This window comes from Mobula hypostoma, chromosome 15, assembly GCF_963921235.1.
Source record: "Mobula hypostoma chromosome 15, sMobHyp1.1, whole genome shotgun sequence".
Classification (NCBI taxonomy): Eukaryota; Metazoa; Chordata; class Chondrichthyes; order Myliobatiformes; family Myliobatidae; genus Mobula; species Mobula hypostoma.
This window is the reverse complement of record NC_086111.1, coordinates 52,905,051-52,917,056: the sequence shown is the minus strand read 5'-3', so window position 1 is coordinate 52,917,056 and position 12,006 is coordinate 52,905,051. Positions and strand designations below refer to the sequence as shown.

At 42.0% G+C, this 12,006-nt stretch overlaps 1 protein-coding gene across 3 annotated transcripts in view; it reads right to left on the bottom strand.

The window, feature by feature from the left end:
* Positions 1-12,006, bottom strand: part of LOC134356860 (ERC protein 2) — an 878,083-nt gene that overhangs the window by 841,299 nt on the left and 24,778 nt on the right. The window lies entirely within an intron of this gene.

The following is a 12,006-nucleotide window of genomic DNA, read 5'->3' as shown; positions in this document are numbered from 1 at the left end:
GTTACCACCTCTCCTCTCTGCCCGAGAGTGGGCACTGCCGGTGACCCAGAGCAGATTCAGGTATTCCATTGATTGATTTGCAAGGGGAGAAAGATTACTAGCTGCAGTCTCAGAGCAAATGGATGGTATCATTGCAGATTCCTTCTTCTCTAGCCCTTTACCTTTCCCACCTACCTGCCTTCCCCCATCACTTTCTAGCTATTCCTCCTTCCCCTCCCCCTAACGTTTTATTCTGTCAACTTCCTCTTTCCTTTCCAGTCTTGAAGAAGGGTCTCAGCCCAAAACAGCAATAGTTTATTAGCTTCCTTAAATGCTATCTGACCTGCTGAGTTTCTCCAGCATTTTGTGTGTGTTGCTCTGGATTTCCAGCATCTGCAGAATCACTTGTGTTGACACTCCATCCAGCCATTTCTCCACCATGTCTGTCTGGTGTCAGGCTGTTACCACCTCTCCTCTCTGCCCGAGAGTGGGCACTGCCGGTGACCCAGAGCAGATTCAGGTATTCCATTGATTGATTTGCAAGGGGAGAAAGATTACTAGCTGCAGTCTCAGAGCAAATGGATGGTATCATTGCAGATTCCTTCTTCTCTAGCCCTTTACCTTTCCCACCTACCTGCCTTCCCCCATCACTTTCTAGCTATTCCTCCTTCCCCTCCCCCTAACGTTTTATTCTGTCAACTTCCTCTTTCCTTTCCAGTCTTGAAGAAGGGTCTCAGCCCAAAACAGCAATAGTTTATTAGCTTCCTTAAATGCTATCTGACCTGCTGAGTTTCTCCAGCATTTTGTGTGTGTTGCTCTGGATTTCCAGCATCTGCAGAATCACTTGTGTTGACACTCCATCCAGCCATTTCTCCACCATATCTGCAACTAACAAACCAGCCATGATTGAATGGCGACTCAGACATGATGGATTGAAAAGCCTAATTCTGCTCATGTGTGTATCTGTGCACGTGCATGTGTATGTGTATGTGTGTGTGTGTGTATATATACATACATACACACACACACAGTCTATAAAAAGTATTCATCACCCCCCCTTAGAAATTTTCATGTGATGTTGTTTTACAACATTGAATCACAGTGGATTTAATTTAGCTTTTTTTGACACTGATCAACAGAAACAGACTCTTTCATGTCAAAGTGAAAACTGATCTCTACAAAGTGATCTAAATCAATTACAAATAGAAAACACAAAATAATTGACTGCACAAGTATTCACCCTCTTTAATATGACACACCAAATCATCATTGGTGCAGCTAATTGGCTTCAAAAGTTACATAATTAGTTCAATGGAGATCACCAGCATACGGTCAAGGTGTTTCAGTTGATTGCAGTAAAAATACACCTGTATCTGGAAGGTCCAACTGCTGGTGAGTCAATATCCTGGCAAAAATTACACCGTGAGGACAAAAGAATACTGCAAGCAACTCTGTGAAAAGATTATTGAAAAGCACAAATCAGGAGACGGATACAAGAAAATTTCCAAGTCACTGAATAGTCCTTGGAGTACTGTTAAGTCAATCATCAAGAAATGAAAAGAACATGGCAGAGCTGTAAATCTGCCTAGAGCAGGCAGTCCTCAAAAACTGAGCGACCGTGCAAAAGGAGATTAATGAGGGAGGCCACCAAGAGATACATGACAGAAAACCATTAGCTACTTGCCAGTGCTCCAGGATCTCACCTGTGGCTAAAGGAGACACAAAGGTCCTGGTCAAGGCCTCACATAAATAATCGCATACAACTTTCCTTGAATATTTGTGAATTCCTGTTGTACAATTCATTCAATACTGTGGAAAGTACATGCACTCAAAATAAATTCTGTTACACCAATTTAAACAAGCTTTAGTAATTAAAATATTTCTGAACTGAGTCACCCAAAATACTAACAATTTAAAAACGTTGCTTGCTCCATTCAATTAAGTCCAGATGACCTTGCTGATGTTCATTCAGAAATCCTGTTAGGCTCCCTCACTGCTAATAAAAGCCACAGCATCCTAATATTAAACCAATATTGATTTTGTGGGACATGCTTACAATGCTGTTAGCCAGAAGGGAAATGATCATTTCTAGGAAATAAAGATGCTATAGTAAAGATTACATGGAAATAGAAAACTCAAAAGTATGAGAAAAAAGCTGAATCAGAAAAACAGTGCAATACTTGTCCACATTATATACATGTCTTATTTTGTGAATGAGCTCTGGCTAGGTGTTCAAACAGCCCAATCTAAATCCTCCCAGTATTTTGATTCTTAATGTCTGCATGCCACTACTGGCTGCTACTTGTTTCACTGACCATTCTTCAATTGTCCCAACTTCGTCTCTGAATAAATATCAACAAAGAACTATTCTAAATCATCCCTTCTTATCCAATTTAAATGTTTCCCCATTTCTATTTTTCTCATTCTCTACTTGTTTCATATATTATACAGAGACTCATTAAAAATGCACTTAGCAAAGTTTTTTTTTTAATCCAATTACTGCACTACCTACAATTTCCCTTCAAGAGTGTAGATAACTGGCCACGGATGTACTTGTTCACTTCTCTGCAACAAAGTTCATCACTGCACATTAGTTTGCAGCCAATGCGTAAAAACAATCATCCTCGTTTTGGTCCACTTTTACGCTATTTGCCAAACACATGAAGCCACACATGTCACTGTACAAAATGAATATGTTCATGTCATTTAAAGGGTGGAAATTAAGATTCCCAAATTCCTCAAACAGCAAATCTCCTTAGATTCAAGAGTGCCTCCCAAAGACCAGGAAATTATGCACAAGAAGGCTTCTTCTCTATATCCACTCCATATTTCTTTGAGACATCACCTGTTGCAGCTGAATACTCAGGCTCACTAATATCACCATACCTCAAGGAACAGACAGGGGGCTGGAGACCTTGCATCAATCATCACATGGTCAGATGTCCAAACATCACATGACCAAACCAAGAATGTTCCAAACTCAACTAAATAAAAATCTTCACTAACAGCTGATACTACTTTATTTAAGAAATCAGAAATCTATTAACCCCAATTATGGACAAAGATCCTGTGTGACTGAGAAGGAAACTAATTCTGCTAACATAATCAAACTTTTGGAGCTTTTTGACAAAGGTAAAATTGCTTAAAGGTGCTCTAGCTAATGATCTAAAAATCAGTGTAGGTCGGAGAGCTTATAACCATATAACAATTACAGCACGGAAACAGGCCATCTCGGCCCTTCTAGTCCGTGCCCAACTCTTACTCTCACCTAGTCCCACCGACCTGCACTCAGCCCATAACCCTCCATTCCTTTCCTATCCATATATCTATCCAATTTAACTTTAAACGACAACGTCGAACCTGCCTTAACCACTTCTGCTGGAAGCTCGTTCCACACAGCTACCACTCTCTTGAGTAAAGAAGTTCCCCTCATGTTACCCCTAAACTTTTGCCTTTTAACTCTCAACTCATGACCTCTTGTTTGAATCTCCCCCACTCTCAATGGAAAAAGCCTATCCACGTCAACTCTATCTATCCCCCTCATAATTTTAAATACCTCTATCAAGTTCCCCCTCAACCTTCTATGCTCCAAAGAATAAAGACCTAACTTGTTCAACCTTCCTCTGTAACTTAGGAGATGAAACCCAGGCAACATTCTAGTAAATCTCCTCTGTACTCTCTCAATTTTATTGACATCTTCCCTATAATTCGGTGACCAGAACTGTATACAATACTCCAAATTTGGCCTTACCAATGCTTTATACAATTTCAGCATTACATCCCAACTCCTATACTCAATGCTCTGATTTACAAAGGCCAGCATACTGAAAGCTTTCTTCACCACCCTATCCACATGAGATTCCACCTTCAGGGAACTATGCACCATTATTCCTACATCCCTCTGTTCTACAGCATTCTTCAATGCCCTACCATTTACCATGGATGTCCTAATTTGATTAGTCCTACCAAAATGTAGCACCTCACATTTATCAGCATTAAACTCCATCTGTCATCTTTCAGCCCACTCTCCTAATTGGTCTAAATCTCTCTGCAAGCTTTGAAAACCTACTTCATTATCCACAACTCCACCTATCTTAGTATCATCTGCATACTTACTAATCCAATTTACCACCCCATCATCCAGATCATTAACATATATGACAAATAACATTGGACCCAGTACAGATCCCTGAGGCACACTGCTAGACACCATCCTCCAATCTGACACACAGTTATCCACCACTACTCTCGGCATCTCCCATTCAGCCACTGCTGAATCCATTTTACTACTTCGATATTAATGCCTAACAATTGAACCTTCCTAACTAACCTTCCATGTGGAACCTTGTCAAAGGCCTTACTGAAGTCCACATAGACAACATCCACCGCTTTACCCTCGTCAACTTTCCTAGTAACCTCATCAAAAAATTTAATAAGATTCGTCAAACAAGACCTTCCACACAGAAATCCATGTTGACTGTTCCTAATCGGACCCTGTCTATCCAGATAATTATATATACCATCTCTGAGAATACTTTCCATCAATTTACCCACCACTGACATCAAACTCACAGGCCAATAATTGCTAGGTTTACTCTTAGAAGCCTTTTTAAACAATGGAACAACATGAGCAATACACCAATCCTCCAGCAGCATCCCCGTTTCTAATGACATTTGAAATATTTCTGTCAGACCCCCTGCTATTTCCACACTAACTTCCCTCAAGGTCCTAGGGAATATCCTGTCCAGACCCGGAGACTTATCCACTTCTATATTCCTTAAAAGCGCCAGCACTTCCTCTTCTTTAATCATACTTTCCATAACTACCCTTCTTGTTTCCTTTACCCTACACAACTCAATATCCTTCTCCTTAGTGAATACCGAAGAAAAGAAATTGTTCAAAATCTCCCCCATCTCTTTTGGCTCCGCACATAACCGTCCACTCTGATTCTCTAGGGACCAATTTTATCCCTCACTATCCTTTTGCTATTAATATAACTGTAGAAACCCTTCGGATTTAATTTCACCTTACTTGCCAAAGCAGCCTCTCATCTTCTTTCAGCTTTTCTAATTTCTTTCTTAAGATTCTTTTTACATTCTTTATATTCCTCAAGCACCTGATTTACTCCAAGCTGCCTATATTTATTGTAGATCCCTCTCCTTTTCCAAACCAAGTTTCTAATATCCCTTGAAAACCATGGCTCTCTCAAACTTTTAACCTTTCCTTTCAACCTAACAGGAACATAAAGATCCTGCACGCTCAAAATTTCACCTTTAAATGACCTCCATTTCTCTATTACATCCTTCCCATAAACCAAATTGTCCCAATCCACTCCTAAATCCTTTCGCATCTCCTCAAAGTTAGCCTTTCTCCAATCAAAAATCTCAACCCTGGGTCTAGTCCTATCCTTCTCCATAATTATATTGAAACTAATGGCATTGTGATCACTGGACCTGAAGTGCTCCCCAACACATACCTCAGTCACCTGCCCTATCTCATTCCCTAACAGGAGATCCAACACTGACCTTCTCTAGTTGGTACCTCTATGTATTGCTGCAAAAAACTATCTTGCACACATTTTACAAACTCCAAACCAACCAGCCCTTTTACAGAATGGGCTGTCAATGTGTGGAAAATTAAAATCTCCTACAACCTTGTGCTTACTACAAATATCTGCTATCTCCTTACAAATTTGCTCCTCCAATTCTCGCTTCCCATTTGGTGGTCTATAATACACCCCTATAAGCATCACTACACCTTTCCCATTCCTCAATTCCACCCAAATAGCCTCCCTAGATGAATCCTCGAATCTATCCTGCCAGAGCACCACTGTTATATTTTCTCTGACAAGCAATGCAACACCTCCCCCCTTGCCCCTCCGATTCTATCACACCTGAAGCAACGAAATCCAGGAATATTTAGTTGCCAATCACACCCCTCCTGCAACCATGTCTCACTAATAGCTACAACATCATATTTCCAGGTATCAATCCATGCTCTAAGCTCATCCACCTTTCTTACAATGCTCCTAGCATTAAAATAGATGCATTTAAGAATCTCTCCACCTCTTACTCTCTGTTTATCCCGAATGGAGCAAACAACTTTATCATCTTTTTCTTCCTTCTCCCCTACATCTTCGGTCTGAGTGCTCCCATTCTCTGTCCCCTGCCTATCCTCCCTCACACACCGTCTACTAGCTTTCTCTATTTGTGAACTAACCTCCTCTCTCCTAGTCTCTTCAATTTGATTCCCACCCCCCAACCATTCTAGTTTAAAGTCTCCTCAGTAGCCTTCGCAAATCTCCCCGCCAGGATATTGGTCCCCCTAGGATTCAAGTGCAACCCGTCCTTTTTGTACAGGTCACACCTGCGCCAAAAGAGGTCCCAATGATCCAAAAACTTGAATCCCTGCCCCCTGCTCCAATCCCTCAGCCACGCATTTATCCTCCACCTCATTCCATTCCTACTCTAACTGTCGCGTGGCACAGGCAGTAATCCCGAGATTACTACCTTTGCGGTCCTTCTTCTCAACTCCCTTCCTAACTCCCTATATTCTCCTTTCAGGACCTCTTCCCTTTTCCTACCTATGTCATTGGTACCTATATGTACCACGACCTCTGGCTCCTCACCCTCCCACTTCAGCATATCTTGGACGCCATCAGAAACATCCCGGACCTTGGCACCAGGGAGGCAAACTACCATCCGGGTCTCCTGACTGCGTCCACAGAATCGCCTATCTGACCCCCTAACTATCGAGTCCCCTATTACAACTGCCCTCCTCTTCCTTTCCCTACCCTTCTGAACTACAGGGCCGTACTCTGTGCCAGAGGCACAGCCACTGTTGTTTCCCCCAGGTAAGCTGTCCCCCCCAACAGTACTCAAACAGGAGTACTTATTTTCAAGGGGCACAGCCACTGGGGTACTCTCTAGTACATGACTCTTCCCCTTCCCCCTCCTAACCGTGACCCACTTGTCTACCTCCCGTGGCCCTGGTATGACCACCTGCCTGTAACTCTTCTCTATCAACTCCTCACTTTCCATGACCAGACGAAGGTTATCGAGCTGCAGCTCCAGTTCCCTAACGCGGTCCCTTAGGAGCTGCATCTCAGCGTACCTTGCACAGCTGTGGATGTCCAGGAGGCTGGGAGACTCCAGGACCTCCCACATCCAACACCGAGAACAACAAGCTGCCCTCACACTCATACCTCCCCCTTCCCTCAAATAACAGGAAAAATTGAAAACCAAACCTTCTTCGCCTCGCCTGTTTCCGCCAAAGCCCGATGAGCCAAAGCCCTTAAGCCTTCACTCTGCTCCCTGCTCACTCCACCGTCTGCAAACGAGGCTGCCCGCTGTATAAGGCTGTGTTCCTTTTAAATTTTCCGTGCTTCACTGCCCGACGTCACACGCCTGAGCAGTCCTGCCTCTCTGAACGCCAATGAAAAAAAACCGAAAAATTCGAAACAGCTTCCATGGCACTCCCGCTCTGATGCTCAGACTTCCTTCTCCGAATTAAACCAGAATCAGGATTCCTGACCTTTTGAGGGAATGATTCATTTCCTTGTAGACAGAAATTATATTATTCAGTGACAGAATACTATAACTACAATCTCATGTTCACTTGATTTGGCTGAAAAAGAGTTCAAGTAACAACTTGATAAATACAGGTTTCCCCTGCCATCCGAAGGTAGAGCGTTCCTATGAAATGGTTCGCAAGCCGAAATGTCGTAAAGCGAAGAAGCAATTACCATTTATTTATATGGGAAAATTTTGTGAGCGTTGGCAGACCCAAAAATAACCTACCAAATCATGCCAAATAACACATAAAACATAAAATAACAGTAACATATAGTAAAAGCAGGAATGATATGATAAATACACAGCCTATATAAAGTAGATATACTTTTCCACAATCATTGCCAGCACTGTTCTCTGTAGCAAAAATCTCACGCAAGCGCTGCTGGCAGAAACACTCTCTCCAGTAACCTTTAAGCTATGAAGCTGCAAAATCATACCAAATAACACGTAAAAATACACAGCCTATATAAGGTAGAAATAATATATGTGCAGTGTAGTATCACTTACGGGAATCAGGAAGACAGCTTGCCAAGCACACTGATGATGGTGTGTTAGACTGAGTCGTCAGAGTTTGGGGTGGTGCAGTGGCCCCCACCCTCTGGGCCACCGACCAATACTGATCCGCAAAGCATGCAGGGGTGCAGCAGTAGCCGGGAGGCACACAGCACATCTTTAAGAAAAAAGCCGAAATAAACAAGCTAATTAATTAGGTGCCGCCCGGCACGTAAATGTCGGCACAGATCAGAGCCGACGCAATCAGCAATCACCTCTGATCTGGGCTGACAATTACGTGCCGGGCGGCACCTAATTAATTAGCAAATTTATTTTGACTTTTTTCTTAAAGATGTGCTGGATGCCTCCCGGCTACCACTGCATTCTCCGCAGATTGGAATCTGTCTGCGGACCGGGTTTTGGGGTGGTGGGACACTGGGGTGTCATCTCGTCGTTTGTTTCCATGAGGGCAGGCAGATCATCTTCTCCGATGACAGCCTGCCTTGATGTCGAAGGTTGAGGTTCGCCGTCTGCTGTGGCTGATGTGGAAGGCTTGCTTGACTGCTGAGCCTCGCGTATTTTTCTATCATACAGTTCTTTGTGAGCACTCAAACCATCTTGCAAATACTGTATGCCCTAAACCAACGTACCCTTTCAAAATTAACGTCGTACTTTATCTTTGCAGCGAAAATCTCACGCAGTTGCTTCACATTCAGTTCCTGGACGACTTCACTTTAGCTACTGAATTCGGTTTTGATTGTTATCTTTTCCTCTTCCAATTGCATCAGCACTTCATCTATCAGTTCTTGGTCATGGGATGCCAAAACCTCTTCAACATCATCTTCCTCAGCTTCCACAAGCCAAACTCACTTTTCCTTACTTCGTTCACCACGATCGAAACGCTTAATTATGTCTAGTTTTACGCTAAGTGTAACACCCTTACGAGCTCTTTTAGGCTTTTCCAATACCTTAGAACTCATCTTGCTAATGGCTGCTCACAGGCACGTGTTTAAGCAATGCCGGCTAGAATGCCGTTCCGAATCCAGGGGAGAGCGGCTGCTCAGGTGTGCGCTGCCTTTCTTCGTAATAGTGAAAACACCTGTTAGCGAAAACAGGTAACTAATGTAGGTTTTTTGTAACAGTGAAGTTTCGTAAAGCAAACGTTCGAAAAGCGGGGGACACCTGTAGAATTAAATGTATCTTTACAAGCGAGAAAAGGTGTTTCAAAACTAAGAAGCACAAACAGAGAGCACAGACTACTTCCTTTCTAATCTTGCAATATCTATTGTATGGATATTAATATCAGATGTTCTTTAATAAGGAATTGTTAACTTTCATAGCAACAATGCAACGTAACTATTTTAATTAGAGACCTATAGCTCAGTTACCTTTCCACAAGCCACATCCCACAATTTTACAAGGCAAATCTAAGAAATAAGATCTATTAATTTTAACATTAACTTTAGCAATTCATGGCAAATATGCAGCACAAATCCAACTGCACCACTGCCTGGCAATGCAAATAACACACTACCCAGAAATGTTTCAAAAATCATTTGGATCAATGTTTGCATTATTCATTAGCAATAATATTACAATTCAATAGCTCCCTCGGTGTATCAGAAAGACGAGAAAGATAAAGTGGGATGGAAATAGAAAGAGTCTATTCTATAAATAAAAGTCAGAAAGCAAAAACTAGGGAGTCATCTCACATCGGGAAATGGAGCTACAGTTCTTGTGAACTTTAGTTATCCACTCATTGACTGGAACAGGATGTAAACAAAAAGAAATGGAATTAGTAAAATATATGCAGGTTGTTTATGAGCTAATAAAAGAAAAAAAATGTGAAATCCACCTTCAAGCAATCAAGCAGATCAGGTACCCAAATTAACCATGGGATTTCTAGTTGAGATGAGCAATTGAACAGTGCTTCAACGGTAAGAAAAAGTACAAATAATTGGAAGAGTGTAGAACCCAAAAATGTGCACTTTCTTCATGATTATATCAATATGTTGAGACAAGGATACAGTGTCTCGTAGAAGTATTCAGACGCCAACCCTTTGTTCACATGAATGAGTATTACAGTTAGGGATTTTGATCAACTTTTATTTGTGAATCACATGCTCTTTTCACAGTAGAGCCCACAAAAAAGGGAAAATTGTAAAGCATGAAAAACTGAAAGGTTGAAAACCTGAAATGTCAGCAGTTCAAAAGTAGTCATCCCCCTTTCCTCAGTGCTTAGTTGAACCATCTTTCGCACCTATCACAGCCTGTGGTCTTTTTGCACAAGTCTCTATTGGCTTTGCACAACGTGATGGAGCAAAATTTGCCCACTCCTCCATGCATAATTACTCAAGCTGTGCCAGATTAGTTAGGGAGTGGTGGTGGACAACAATGTTGATGTCTTGTCAGATGTTTGATCAGGTTAAGGTCAGGACTATGACTGGACATCAATTTTCCTTTATGGTTGCTCTGGCAGTGTGCTTTGGGTCATTATCCTGCTGAAAGATGAACATCCCCCCCAATTTAAGCCTTCTGGCAAAGGCCAGCAGGTTTTTAATCCAAGATCTCTCTGTATTTAGCAGCCTTCATCTTCCCATAAATCCTGACCAGATTTACAGTCCCTGCTGCTGAAAAGCATCCCCATAGCACGATGCTACCTCCTCTATGCTTTATAGTAGGGATGGTGTTACCTGGCTGAGGCGTAATATTAGATGTATGCCACACATACCACTTAGCATTGAGGCCAAAAGGTCCACTTTAGTTTCATCCGACAAGAAGATCTTCTTCCACATCTTTACAGCATCTTCTAAGTGACACTTTGCAAAGTCTTTACAAACAAGGATATGCCTTTTTTTTAAAAAAAAAGCAGGGCTTCTTCTTTGTCACTCTTCCATAAATATCCTTTTTGTACAAGGCCTTAGAGATTGTATGGCCATGAACTTCATCTCCAGTTGCAGCCTTTGACTTCGGCAGCTCACTCAATGACAACTGGCATCACAGTAGCCTCTCTTACAAGTATCGTTCTTCTCTGGTGACTAAGTTTAAAGGGGCAGACTGACCAATGCAGTGTAGCTGTGGTTTCATACTTCTTCCACTTTTCCACAATGGACTGCACCGAGCTTCGAGGTATGTTCAGTGCCTTCGAGATGGTTTTGCACCCTTCCCCCAGATCTATTATCATTTCCTTGGCTTGTCTTGAATGTTCTTTTGTCTTCGTTCTAGTTTGGTCTGTTGAAAATCTACCATACTGTTGGACCTTACAGAGAGGTGGTATTTATTCTTATGAATTCAATGAAAACAGGTGATCCTACAACTTTCAACATCAACAACTTGGGTGAGTTGGTATATTGCACCTGAGGAAAGTTAGCGTAGTGATTACAAAGGGGGTGAATACTTCTTCAGCCTCACAGCTTTGTTTTTATTTCTTCTTTTTAGTAAATTGTTGACGAGTTTGGAATTTTTCTCTTGATTTGACATGATGCACAGTATTTTGTAGATTCGCTCAAAAAAATTCTACTTCAATATATTTTAAATTTAGAAAGTGAGACAGTAAAATGTGACAATAGTTGTGGGGGGCTGAATACTTTTTTCAAGATGCTGCATATCCACAGAGATACTGACACTCAGGTACTTGAAGCTTCTCACCCTTTCCACTGCTGACTCTACAATGAGGAACTGGTGTGTGCTTCCTGAAGTCGGCAATCAATTCATTGGTTGCACTGACTGAGTGCAAGGTTGTTGCTGCAATAGCAACCAACTTATCTCACTCCTGTATGCCTCCTCGTCTGCCAGCAGTGTCATGGCGAATTTATAGATGGTGTTTGAACTGTGCCTAGCCACGCAGTAATAAATGTAGAGAGAATCGAGCAGTGGGCTAAGCACACATCCCTGATTGTCAGCAAGAAGAAGTAGTTTTATGTATCCACACTGATTGGGGTCTCCTGGCGAAATCCAGGA